This window comes from Magnolia sinica, chromosome 5 (genome assembly GCF_029962835.1).
Source record: "Magnolia sinica isolate HGM2019 chromosome 5, MsV1, whole genome shotgun sequence".
NCBI classification, from domain to species: Eukaryota; Viridiplantae; Streptophyta; class Magnoliopsida; order Magnoliales; family Magnoliaceae; genus Magnolia; species Magnolia sinica.
The window spans coordinates 33,835,862-33,851,320 of record NC_080577.1 but is presented as its reverse complement, the minus strand read 5'-3'; positions in this window follow the sequence as shown (position 1 = coordinate 33,851,320).

Sequence of the window (15,459 nt, the reverse complement as noted above, 5' to 3'; positions counted from 1 at the left end):
CTCGTGTGGCCCACTTGAGTCTTGGATCCACCTCGTTTTTTGTAGCTTGTCCTAAAATTATCTTGCAAAACGGATGAACGGAGTATATTTCCCAAAAACCATGGTGGTGGCCCCACCCAGCATCCTTGCGCAGGAACTTCCTGCGAAAGGCTTTCGCAGGAAATCCGCGTCCGCCGTGGAAAGGTCATCGAGATGCGAACTAGTGGCGCGGGCTTCATTACCACGTGGGTCGCATTGGGCCCCACGTTGTAGATGGCCTTCATATGCAAAGAGACATGATGATGGGGCTGCATGGGTGGGGTACTTTCGGTTCCCTCGTGTAGCATGGAGCAGAGCCGTGCATCAGGAGTGGACCAAGCTAGGCCCGTAGCAAGGGATGGGATTCAAGAGAGAAGCGCTGATACTCTGGTAGAGTGTGATCGATGATACGCCGGGACTTAGAAATTGCATACGTGGCATAAAAGTTAAACTAAACCGTCCAAATTATTGTTCCCATGTTAGATTTACCATGAGCTAAAATTTACGTTTATATGTTTATCTGACTATCAGCGAGCATCATTTATCGGACGGCTGAAAATGCAAATACCCAATGGTCTTATTTCCAACAGTGTGAAGCGAAAGTGCGTTCAGTTCAACAATTTCTTGTTTTGATTTATTGTATGCAAAGTAAGAAATTTCTGAGTGCCCGCGCATCAAAAGTCACGCCTACCAGAGTATCATTAGCTACTTTAATTCAGTTTGTTAGTTTTGCACCATTTAGAAATGATGTTGATTCATCCCATGTTTAGCACAGGGTTCAACTTTCTCATTCGTGGCATTGATATTTATGCATCCAAACCATTCAAATTGTGGATCTCAATATGGATAGAGTATATGTCTAAAAATCATATTCATTAAGCAATCCTTACCATCCAAGTAATGCATATATCAAATGGATGGTTAAAAGTAAAATACAGAAGAGTCCAAATATCAAGGCAAAACCATATGGTTATTATTTTCTTCTCCGTGCAATATTTAGACACAATGAATCGTCCAGGGCGCTTTCTTCTACTAGAATACTTAGATATGTAGGTTACGACCATCTTGTATATGTGAAATCTACTCCATCAAGTGAGAATCATCATTTGGACTACAGATACAAAAGTTAATCCAAATTAAAATCTCATATGATTCACGCACATAAAATTTTAAAAACACATACCCCAAATACTCATCTCACGCGCTGTGGCATGCCTGAGTTTCCATCAGTCATACTTATGTATTTTACCTTCATCCAAATGAGTTATATCTAATTAGCTAGTTTGATAGAAGATATACACAATGATAGCCTCACACACAAATTTATGGTTGGCATCTTATATTTATTGTTTCCACATAGTCTGGCCGTGTAACACGTGGATTTAAATATCGTTTTTGGGTTTAAAGCTTAACACGAAAGTTAGAATTATTTTTTTCTTTTATACATATAATATATACCCACGCACATCACATGTGCACTGGATCTTAGTCTAACACTACTATCATTACCTTAAAATCCATCCTATCCCTCCTGATCTCATGGGATTGGCTGGCCGAACAGGCCCTTAGTGTTGAAACAAGAGTTTACAATTGAGCGATGGGGCTAAAGACTTTATGAAAGGCATAAATTGATAGATAACTGATTTTATAGAAATTGATTGGGAACTGATTTTACATATATATCACCACATGGGCTCCACAGACTTACTTGCAAAGGAAGTGTTGGGAAGCATTCATGTCAATTTTAGTCTATGAATTAATAAATCTCACTCGTGAAAACATGAGATGATACGGTGAAGCATCGAAATCATATGGTACGGCCATCTAATATGGTACACGTGGCTTATGGTACGGCCACCAACTATGGTATCTATTAATATAAATTTGTCCGTTTGGCGAGTCGTACTGTGTCGGGCATGTTATTCAATACAGTGGAATAAAAAGATAAGGCTGTGAAGCAAAATAAATGGTCAGCATTAAGTGAGGAAAGATACGAAAAATATGGCTATGATTAGGACTGATTCTCTAAAAATAGACCACCCACAGCAATGCCGACTAAATGGACAGTCCCGATTAACTCATCACTACCGCATCAACTATCTCCCATCAGAAACAGTGAGCTGATCTGGTGCTCTACGGTGTGCCATACGCATGGGACGCGTGTAAGACCTGTCATGATATCACCAGGTATCCGTATCCCGCGGACTTTTGAAAGAATGAGGGGAACGGATTGGCTACTCCCCCTAAAACCAGCCAATGGCTGATGGTCGATGCTCTGTGAGCCCCACCATGATGTATGTGTTTCATCCATTCTGTCCATCCATTTTTATATATCATTTTATGTCATGAGAACAAAAATAAGTTATATAAAAATCTCAAGTAGACCACATTACAGGAAAAAGTGTTGAATGAACGTCAACCATTAAAGAATTTTTGGGGACCATAAAAGTTTTGTATCAAGCTGATCTTTGTTTTTTCCCTTCATCTGGGTCTGTATGCCCTAATCAACAGATTGGATGTTAAACAAACAGTACAGTGGGCCTTAGGAGGATTTTAATGGTGGATATCCAATTAATATTATTTCCTATGGTGTGGTCCACCTGAGATTTATATCCCTCTAATTTGTACGGATATAGCCATAAAATGATCTGTAAAAATGGATGAACGGAATGGATGAAACACATACATCATGGTGGGGCCCACGGAGCACCAACCATCAGCCACCGGGCTGATGGCAAGGGGAGTAGCCAATCCGTTTCCAAGAAGGAAAGGCGTTTCTTACTGACCGTCGAATTTTTTCATTTTTTATTTTTTTATTTTTTATTTTACATACGCACACACACCTCACACACTCACGCTAGTGGAATTTCACCACCTATGGATACTCGAACCCTTGACCGGGTGTTGAAACTCCCGAGAGTCTACCACCCGATACTGACCGTCGATTAAGGGCTTTTTTGCTGAAAAAAGCCACCGGTAATGTGTAATTTTAGTGGGATACTGCCATTTGAAGTGCTAAGATCGTCTTAATAGCTTGACTTCCTAAATTATGGCCAATAACAATGGCTGTACTGTATGAACGGTTAGGATTTAATCCTTACTGTATGAACGGTTGGATCCGCTGTATTCTTGAGAAAATGCTTTACTGCCGGGGTTACTTTCACCAACCCAGGGGAAACAAATTTATGTGCATGATATCCACCCCGTTCATCAGGTATAACGGCTGTTATTTGGCCATGATCTCAGAAATCAGGCTGATTCATTATTTAGCTGGTCCACCCCGTAAGTTTATAAGTAAAAAGTGAAACCTCTAAATTCATATGGTATGGCCCATCTAATACTATGATTTTTGGGTATTTATTTCATCCATAAGAGGCATTTCAGATAAATGGATTGGATGGTATATAAACAGTACGGTTGAGCCTACACAAAGCTAACGGTCGAGGATCCATCACATAACTGTTTCACATGTTTTGGCCTACTTGAGATCCCAATCATCATGATTTTTGGAATCAACGGTTAAAACGAAGCATAGTACTTTATGGATGGGTAGATCTCATGAAAGTTCCATCCACGTGACCCTTTATTTGCAAAAGTAACCCGGTGTCTAGCGTAATATTGGGACGCTAAGAAGCCTCTCTCTCCAGAGCACCTGCAGTCAAAGATTAAACAAAATGTTACCATGCATTTAGCTGCAAAAGTACTCTATCCATCTCCTTCTCACATGTACACGTGGATAATATTTCAATCAATCTAAAGCATTTTCATCTAATAGTCTAGCTTGTGGAAGTCTTAAAGACGAAAATGAAAGAGATAGGACAGCTATGATGGCCCATTTTTGTTTTATAGTGGCTTAATATGGATCACTTCTTTGACAAGATGCCGAATAGTTTCGTTATTATATCTATTAAAGAGAGATTTGATTGTGTAATGTATGATATGACCCTTAAAAGGGTAAGAAGGCAAGCAACAATAAAAATTTCTACTGCAAGATAGGAGTATGCCCCTCCATGGCATAAGGTAACCTTACTTGGACTGAAATTTGTGTGGATTTAGTCGTCCAATAATAATAAAGTATATAAAGTAGTAAATAAAGAATTTACTTCATTATTATGCCCACTTGTTTTATTTTTCGAAATATAGGTAATCTGCGTGGTGTTGCCTCACACCCCTAATTTTGAAATTGGCCTTTTGACCCAATCACTTATTCAAGAGTGTGATTCGAAAAAAATAATAAAAAATGTAAATAATCGCATTCATTCTATCACACAATTCATAATATGAATCACATAAATTAATCAAAGATCCATAGAAAATGTTCATAAGATGTCTCTTTATACATTTGATTATTCAAGTTTAATAAAAATCAAATAATTTCTTAAAAAAGAATAAAATGTTTCTAATCATCTAATTGTTAAAAAAGGTGTAAAAATATCCATCCATTTATAGTCCACCTCTAATTTCTAATGTTCATGTGCCTCCATGATAGCTCTGGCATATTCCTTTTTCTCGTATAGTATATTATGAATGTCATTTGGTGATTTGCAAAAGCAACTTACATATTCTTTATCTTTAATGGTCAATATTTAATGTGGTGAGCAATCTAAGCCTAATAAGTACTATAATGCATATATTTATAATCTATACATGATATTGTTGTTAGAACTGATGTCCTTAATATTCAAGGACGCTCGATTGGTCGAGGCCCTCCTTCGACTAGTCAAGGGTTACGCAGATCCTACGCGGACTGCGTAAATTTGAGGCGGTTTCCAGACTGTTTCAAGGTCGGTGCGTAAGTGGAGTTGCTTAAATTATAAATAGGGGTCCCTAGGGCTATTCTAATGTATTCTAAGGCTTTCTAAAAGGGTTCTAAGGGTTTCTAAAAGAGTTTTAGGGTTTCTAAAGGGTGTAGCAAGGGTGAGATTCGAGGTTGTTTAAATCGGGTAAGTCCTCTCTCTTTATAATTTACGTTTTCATAGTGGAATTCTGTTGCTTTGTGCCGTGGTTTTTTTCCAAAAAAGGTTTTCCACGTTAAATCTGTGTGTTCTCTTGTTTGCTTGGTGCCATTAGATTGCTATCCTAGATTTAGATTTGTGTGATTCCGCAGCATAAATCCCCAACAGATATAGGTAACATCGCACATGACATTCTCAAAACATATATAAACCAATACATGATTAAGTTACTTGCTTGATTTTTCATTATAAAATTTGTATAAATAATCATTTGAACCACCAAGGCTCGATCTATTTCAACTTGGCCTAGCAAATATTTTTTTGCTATTATGATATAATATTGATTACATCATAGTAAATGATTATTTTTTTTAATAATCTTATTGAATTTGTATTTTTTATGGATGTCTTAAAATTTTACATTATAGCAACAATAAAAAATCAATCATCACTTGGATTAAATTCATGGACAAGTGCATGATTAACATTTTGATGGAGCGAGTAAATTTAGGAATTGTTTACGCACTTTGTGCGTGGTTGACAATGAAGCTGTAACAAATGTTATGTGGATGATGATGACTATAAGAACTATTTATGCAGTTTGTGCAAACATTGTCATATAACAAAAGAAGCATTGAACAAAAATGAATTCGTTGGGATGCATAATGTCACACATAGTTGTAAATGAAGATGTTTGAAAAGAATTTATTAAAGTTAGTTTAAAACTTGTATTTTTCACATTCTTTTATATTTCTAGAAATCTGTTTGAAGAGAATTTAATATCTACTTTTTATTTTCATAGTCGCACCTAAATGCTAGAAAAAAAAACAATCATTTTCACCCCTACCACGATATAGAGATCATATGCGGAGAGAACAATACTATGGAAAACGTATATAGTAAATACTATTATCGAATTTGCAGAAGATGCTCTACCACATCACCTAATGGACGATTGTAATGCCCCGGTTCCTAAAATCCGATTATACGATTCGTTTTTCGAAAACCCGAGTGTTAACCTTAATTTAAAGATAGCCAAATTTCAGATATTATTTCTTTTCTTTTCAAAGTTAACAGTTTAGCGGAAGAGGAACAAATCAAGCATAAAGGAAGTCCAAATATACATATCCAAATATTTAAGTGGCTGCTCGAAGGCATAAACTAATGTCTTAATGCTATAAACACATGAAGGAAACAATTTGATACTTGAAACAAAATAAAATTTCAACTAGTTTTGACTATAAAATCACATAGCTACTCTTGTGCAGATACAACCACACATCCTTGGTATTTGTACCATACTCCTCATTAACCTGAACATGAGTATCATTTAGACCACATGCACTATCTGTACGGTTATATACTCAAAGGATGAGTGACCAGCTCAGTGTGAATTCCCCTCAATATTACAACCACTGCATTAGTTAAGCGTAGTTTAAATGAGAAAACGTAAAAAAAATAAAATCCATGATGCAATCTTATTTAAACACATGGATGCTTGAATGTACATTAACTAGGGATGCTCATCTAGTTAGCTTTTGGGCAAAACCCATGCATGTGACCAGCCACCAGTGAAAGTACATCTAGTACATGCGTAGTAACCTGGTCATTAAAGTGGGTCGATTGTCGGTGGTCTGGGAGCTAGTGAAATAGTACAACAACTAAAGGCACGTGCTAAAACATCCAAAATTAGTCATCCATCATCATCGCTTATATGCTATGAATGCATGATTAGCCCAACCATTATTATTCTAATTGCAACCAGCCAATTTAAGAAAGCTCAAGCGTCATTAGGGGGGAGGGGGCGTCGTCACCCAACATAGGATGACAACTCGGGCATAGTGTCTCATACCACCATTCCCGTCTCATGAGATTCTAGTATTAATATATTTAATGGTAACCTCCTTAAATAATAGTCAATCGTAGTTTAATAAATGAAACTTACCATCGTAAGGTTATACGAAAATAATCCATCAAGCTACTTAGGGCGAATATTCAATCAAAACTACATGGGGCAAATATCAAACCAAAGCCACAGAGGGTACAACGATCCACAAGATAGTAAGTCCACAACAAAATTTCATTTAATCCATTAGGCAAAATAGCCACTAGGTCGAGGGTCCATTATAATCATAATCGATTAAGTTACATCCTAAGTTTGAATGTACATATATAAGTGAAGTTTTTCACTAATAAATGTAGCAATTCAAGTTCCACAATAATCCATAAGTATGAGAAGATATTCAAGTGCAACATGTACATGTTTATACAAGATAATTGTTGAGCATATCATTTAAAAATCAATTCCAATAACTAACACAAGTATCATGAAATAGAGTTATCAATTATAAATCGAAATTAAAATAGAAACTATCACCTAAGCTAATATGAAAGGGGAAAGCCCAAGGGGAAGAAGTTATCACCTTAATCAAACAACTTAGATTGTGACCCGCTAGATGACACGTGATGTAACTTGATAGAGTTAGATCTGATAGATACACATGGGGCCATGACTCGATCAAAACATTAAGAAAATCTACTAATAATAAGTTTTCTATGGACAATAGACTTAGTGAAAACTCACTGAGTCAACTTGGCAATAAATAAATGAAATAGGTTTCGATTTACCTTAACTTGGTAGCTCAACTCGGCGACTTGACAAAAACTCACATAAGGAGTAATTGCAATTGCTATAAAAAAAATAAACCCCAAGAAGTGCTCACTACTACAAGAATCTGATAAAAGTTGAGTAACTTGGCTGACTTGTTTGAATCCAACAGAACTTAGTTGAACTTAGTTGAAAATAACTGAGTCAACTCAGTCGCGACTCAGATGCACTTCCCCTCTCTCTATCTTCTTCTTCTTTCTCTTTTATGTCTCCTCTTCTTTTTTTCTCTCACTCACCCTAGAAAAACCCAGACCAAACTCGATGGACTAACTCGACAAATCCACTCTCTTTCCCTCTCTTCTTTTCTCTTCCTCTCCTTTCCTTTCTTCCCCTCTCTCCCCTGTCTCTCTCTCTCCCCCCCTGCTGGAACTCCAGCCAGACCTGGACCAGGCCCAAGTCCAACTTGACTCAACTGACTCGGCAACAATTTAAGCTCATCACTTGAACCCACTCTCTCTCTATCTTCTCTTTTTTTCCTCTCTTCCCTTTACTCTCTCTCTCTCTCTCTCTCACCTTTGGCATGTCTAACGAGGTTGCCAGGCCAAAACTTGTCCAGCAACTCGCCCCGATTCAAGGGCAGTGAGTCATCAACAAGTCGGCAACTTGACTCGGTCTCAAACCGAGTCGACTTAGTGACTCTCCCTCTTCTTTCTTATTATTTTCTCTCTTCTATCTTCCTCCTTTTGCTGGGAGGACCGAAGGGGGCCTTGGACTTAGCCCAGACTCAGACAACATTAACGGCCCGGTGTAGCAGCCCTTGTCTTGCACTCAAATGAGAGTGCGGCACCACTCCACTTCATCTCTCTCCCTCTCTATTCCCTCTCTCACTCTTTCTTCCTCCCTTTTCTCCTCTTTCTTGATCTCCCTCTTCTTCTCTACCTGACCGCCAACTCGCATAAGCGAGTCAACCCGATGCGGCGGCTCCCAACGCTCTCTCTCTCTCTCTCTTTGGTTTTCTTTTTCTTTCTATTTTTGGGAGATGTATGCCCTAACAGGCTGCCTATAATAGACTCCACTAACCCCCTTGTAAAGCATTCTCAACTAGCTAATCTGGGATTAACTATGACTCGACAAAAATAGCCATTGTAAATCATGGATCTGGTCAAGTAACCCAGCTTGCATGGCTCTCATCGAACACTAGGGACGAATTTTGGGACCTTGGCCCATTTAATAGACAACTTAGATTAACAAATGGGCCCCATCATTAGGTGATGGATTCTTCAAACAGACGGAGAAGATGACCTGACTGTTAATGGTGGGTCATCGGCAATGCATGGACGGTGTGGATTTATCCCATGATCACTATGGGACCCTCTAAATAGATGGTTATTAGTATTTTTACCTAATGGGTTCGGGTGCAACGTGCGATGATGGAAAGAAAAGCTCAAACGATAGCCATAGAGCCCTAAAAGTACTCTGGAACGGTGGATTAGGATCCTCTCAATGGAGGGTTGAGATTGTAGGAGCCATCACATGTGGATTGCCAGCGTGGAGGGGAAAGAAAAACAAAAACTTTATGTTTTTGAAAATAACCGCGCACAACCCCCTTTCACTGGCGTTTGTGTGCACACACATGCGGACAAAGTGTGGGACCCACTGGGTTTTGGTTGGATCCATCAGCCCAACACGATGGCCGGGTTGGATCACTGAGTTAGGCATTAATGGTGGGCCATGGTTCGATAAATATGGATGTTGTCCATTCGTTTGCTCATGGGCGGGAGAGATTTTCGAAAGAAGGTCGGGTAAGACCTTGTTGACATTGTTCCTTTGTTTAGTGTGGCATGGGTGTGCACCAGCTATGCACACACACCACATAGGGTGGGGTCCATAGTGGTGATCTTGGTAGATCCACCCCCTCCATCAAATCATATGGGTCCTATTACAACATCCGGCCAAAGATGAGGTAAATCTAAGGCTTAGGTGGGCTACACCTTCAAATCTTAGTTTGTAATTGAGAACTTCTATTGATTTATCAGTCAGATTCTTTCCAAATCTTACCATTAATACATCTAATGGTTCATAATCTTATTTAGGTTAAATTCAATAGTCATTCCTACAGTTAGTTGCCCTTACATCTCAATTGAATGAGCGATCATGAGTTTGAATGGCTGAATTATTTTAGGATAGTTCATTAACGGTCCAGAAGTCCCTTAGATGAATCTAATAACTAATTTTGATTATAATGTCCATTACCGTACGATATGAGGTCTAAATCCAATGATCGATCTCAAATACCATAGTTGATCTACAATCTCAATGGTCAAATCTTGTGATCCAACAATGCAATTGCTTAAGACTCATTCCTCAATAGTTCTAAGTGTCTTAAAGACCGTATAAGGGAAAATCTAACTACTGATTCTATACTTAGAGGGACAAATAGTGTGAGGCCTGTATCCTAGACCATACCATTCCGTAGGTTTCCGCGATCCTCCCGGTTGAATTCCAGTGACCCATGATGCGTAGATATCAGTTGCACGCGACCCTGAGTTGTATCCCGCATTCCGAGTCGGTTTAACCCGAGACTTATACCCTTGTGACTGTGCCGTCGCCGCGTCTCGCTCGCCAATGTGATACCCGGACTAGGAGATGTGGGCCCACGTTCATTTCGAGGAAAACATCGTACGTTGTGAATTTCGAGGGAATCTCTACAATCCTTCACATCAATCAATCAATCAATTAAGTCAAGTACATATTCCATCACCCTATCCCTCTCTCACCTAAAGTCAACAACACCCTTACCTAGCCATTTCTTTCTTACCAACAAGTCAATGGGACCGATACCTCCCATGTCATACACATCATCATCTCTCTCTCTCTCTCTCCCTCTCTCATTTCACACTCTATTTTTCAAGCAACTCCTAGGGGTGGACGTCCAAGCTTCCCATGGAAAAGCTATAGTGTGGCCCACTTTCTACCACCCTATCTCCCATCTCTGCCCTCTAATCTTCATCATCCACCATCAAAGAGTAAGCTAAGGAGTCTAGGTGTCTAAGGAGCTAAAGAAGGAGGCTAATAGGTACGTGATCCACCATTGATTTCATTTGAGGGCCCACTTGTGGTGGGACCCATCTTGATGTATGCATGTGCATGGAGGAGCTCATAGTGGCGGAGCTCCTCCCATCTCCATCGTTTCTCTCTCTCTCTCTCTCTCTCTCTCTCTCTCTCTCCTTCCCTCTCTTTGTGATGATGTGTGTGTGGTCCATCTGTGATATGGTATAATGATCCAAACCATCCGATTGTGGGACCCACCTTGATATATGTGTGAATCCACACTGTCCACCCGTGATAGCCTCACGTGTATCATATCCAGGCTGTCCAGGGCCTGGACGTTAGCAGAACCAACAACCGTAATATAATATTATATATATATATATGTGTATATATATATGTGTGTGTGTGTGTGCGTGTGTGTGATATATATATTTGGGCCATCCATCTACTGGACAGCCAGCAACAATGGCCAGCAGCTACATAGCTGCTGGACTGATGTCACCAGGTCTTGTGGGACCCACCATATGTGTTTCATCTACGCTATCTACACCGTCCATGTAGGGATAGTGGGGCCCTGTTGTGGTGGCCGTACACATGGGACATGACCCCATAATGATGTATGCATTGTATATCCTCCATTGTCTAAATGCTTGGGATGGTGGGGATCACCGTGATGTACGTTCCATCCACACGTGGGAAGCACCTTGATGGAGGTGCTGTATCTGCACTGTCCACACGTGTGGAACCCACATCAGCAACATAGTTCTGTTGACGTCACTAGGTTCTATGGAAATCCACCATGATGTATGTATCTTATACATACCATCCATCCGTTTGAAGATGAGGGCCCCCACACGTGTGACATGTGTGGGGTGGGACCCACCTCTATGTATACATTTTCCATCCACACTGTCCGAATTTGTACGGTGGTAGGTGCAGCCCACCATGATTTATTTATTTATTTTTAATAAATTCAGCAGTCCATTTGTCCAGGTGTGGGACCCACCCACACATGCCACATGTGTGGGGTGGGACTCAACTTGATGTATATATTATGTATTCACACCGTCCATCCGGATGGTGTGATGTGTGGACGACCATGATGTATGTTTTTACCCACACCGTCCATCTGGACGGGTGGTGTGGGGCAAACTGAAATGTATGTGCCATCCATCCATCTTGCAGCACGTGGACGATGGGTCCCCAATGATGTGTATTTTATCTATACCGTCCATAGGATGGTGGGCCCTATCGTGGTGTATGTATTTATCAGCACCGTCCAGCTGGGATGGGACCCACCTGAGGTATGTTTTGTATACATACCGTTCATGGGCTGCGGTCCACCATGATATATGTTTTATCCTTACCGTCCATCAGTTTTCAGGCCCACTAGAGGCATGTGTTTTTATCGGGCCCACTTGCTGATTGATTGAGGCCCATTTGACGTATATGAGGCTCTTTTGTGAGGCCCATTGGTGTGGCCTATTGATGCGGCCCACTTGATGTATATGAGGCCCATTAGTGCGGCCTGTTGATGCGGCCCACTTTATGTATGTGAGGCCCATTGGTGTGGCCCATTGATGCAGCCCACTTGATGTTTATGAGGCCAATTGGTGCGGCATGTTGATGTGGCCCACTTGATGTATATGAGGTCTGATGTGATGTATTTATGACCCATTTGCTAAGGCCCACTATGATTCATTTAAGGCCCTAAGATGTGGCCCTTTATGATATATGAGCGACCCATGTAATAAGGCCCGAGGTGTTATATATTGCGGCCCATTTGATAAGGTCTGATGTGATGTATATTGGCCTATATGATGAGGCCCAATGTGATCTATATTAGGCCCATGATTGTGGCCCAACGCGATGTATATTAGGTCCTTGTGTGAGGCCCGATGTAATGTATATATGGCCCATGTGATGCGGCCCATGTGATGTGTATTAGACCTATGCGATATGTATTAAGCCCATGTGACTCGGCCCATTGTGATGCATATAGGCCCATGTGATGCGGCCCATGTAATGTGCTCATGTGATGCGGCCCATGATGATATAAATTAGGCCCTTGTGTGAGGCCATGGGCCCGCTATATGTTTGGCTCTATGTGGGCCACTCCTTGGGAGTAATGTTGGTTAAATGTCCAAATTGATGGACAATAATGGTTGAATGTGCACATTGTGACCTTCCCTTAAGCCTTGTTAGGCCCATTCTCATCGATTCTTATTGTCGAGGTTGATTTTGATTATCAAGGTTGATTCCGATTATCAAGCCCAATTCCAATTGTCGAGGCTGATTTTGATTGTCAAGGCCGATCTTGATTATCGAGGCCGATGCTGATTGTCGAGGTCGAATGCCGAGGCCAATTCTGATTATTGAGGCCGATTCCGATTGTCGAGGTCGATCCTGATTATCGAGGCCGATGCTGATTGTCGAGGCCGATTATCAATCTCGATTGTCGAGGCCGATTTCAATTGTCGATTCTGATTGTTGAAGTCGATTATTGATGCCGGTTGACGATACCGATTATGAGTATGTGATAGCATAACATCATGATACATGCCCATACGCATCATCTGCATGTTTGTTATGAGATGTGGTTGACCATTGTATATGTCATTAGGTAGGTTATTATGAGACTCCCTAATAGGCAGAGATTGTTTCACATGAGCGCACAGTATGTGTAGGATTGATGCATGACCGGATTATATAACTCATGCATCTTGCATTGTGTGTTGTGATTACTGTACGCTCTAGCGACATAAGGGCCGTAGCCTCCACAGGCATGTCGTGGATGGCCAGATGGGACACTAAAAATCTATTACTAGCATCGAGCTGCCATAGATGGCTCTGGGTGAAAATCTCTAAACCTCTGAGGCCAGGAGACGCTCCAACGTCGAGACCAAGTGGATACATGAGCCCTCGAGTACCGAATACCAGGAGGTCGTGTCTTCCACTATGTCGTAGTCAGTTAGGAAGGGTTGGTGGCCTTACCCACCTAAGGGTAGTAGGTATAGCTAGGTTGAGTTTGACCATCTCGTGATTGGGCCCCGCTATCGACATGTCGGGTAGATATTGGCTGACTACTGGCTAGGCGGATAGTGAGGTCTCTTCCACTTGTATGGTTGCGCATCCAGTGGGCGACGATTGTGTGTAGAGTGTATTAGACCCCGGTGATGATTCCAGAGATGTACATTTCTGATATGTGGACTTATTGAGCAAGAGTTGCATACTCATTCATTCATTCATTCACTATCTACTTAGGTTGGTGGTGCGTAACTATTTATTACGTGTACATTTGCAATGGCCAAGATTTCGGTTGGGGCGTGGGACTAACCTGAGATCATGAGTTTACCATATTGAGTCTGACTTTTCAAATTTAGGTATGAGACTGGTTTCAATAGAAGTCCCTTGTGATGGACCCCATAGCTTGCGATACTACGTACTATCATCTCAACTTCACATTCCAGCTTGGTCATCCTATTCGCACCGCATATTGCATTATATCCGCGGCATATGGTATTTTGGGTTGCTATATTTTCTGCACTTATATGGCCTAGACAAACTTAGCAGGATCTGCATATTGCATTGCATCCGCAGTATATGATATTTAGCTCATTATGATCTGTATTGCGTACTCTGGTATTATATGATTCGTGGACTTACCAGTATGTTTCCTCTTACTCTGATATCTTATGATTCATGATCTTGCCAGTATTTCCAACATTGTATGATTATGGTATTGTATTTGTGTGCTTGACACTTATCTTGCGCATACACTTTCACCACCCTCTAAGCTTTATATAAGCTTATGCACGATAGATGCGTGTAGGTGGCGTTAGGTTACAACAGCGTGGAGCTTGGAGCATGTAGCTGACTTCTGGAGCTTTGATTTCAATATATGTATTTCTCTTTCAGCATTGTATTCAACTGCTTATATTAGTGGATATGTGATGATGATGTTGCCTTTGTGATTTGGGTAAACTTATGGTTATGCTTATTTCGAGTTAAATACACATTGGAAAAATCCTCCTTATAGGATTATAGGATCGGAATCTGGCATATGGATATTGAGAGCCGAGAATGGGGTACTAAGGAGGCTGTCAGTACTGAATTCGGTGATCAAAAATTTTATGAGCCTGGTTTCCGAGTTTGTGGCGTGACAGAGAGCTCAATCTATGGGTGAAGGTTACCCCCAACGTCGGATTTAGGTTAGAATAAGGGTGAATGTTCAGATAAATCGAGTTTGCATTTATACTAAATTAAGTCATCATGGTAACACCCAAGTATGAAAAAGTATGAGGTGTTACAATGATATTCTAATGTCATCAATATCCTCTAGATGATTTAGATGATATACCATAATAACCTAAAAATTTTCACACACGAGTAGGTACACGAGTGCCCACTTACATGTATAATTTTTATTGATTAATTTTTTATATATATAAATAAAAGCGTATGTACACATCCTTATACCCTCATACACACTAATGAATTTTAAACCCTCATACATATTAGTACACATGATGATTCTGTTAGTGCACTTTGTTTATCACTCATGTGCATCTATGTTAGGAAATCGATTGAGCCCTTGGAAGTTGAAGACTGAAGACACATAAAGACTAGAGTATCAAGGAAGTGAAGAACAAGTAAATAAGGTGCCTTGATGACCCTAGCCTTGACCTAAAATAATCCTTGAACCTCTAGATTATTTTGCATTAATAGAAAAATCTTGGGTGATCATCTCTTAGTCTTAGGAGCCTTATTGAAACATAACAAGATAGGCTATAGAGATCCCGACTTGCTGAAAATTAAACTATCCAA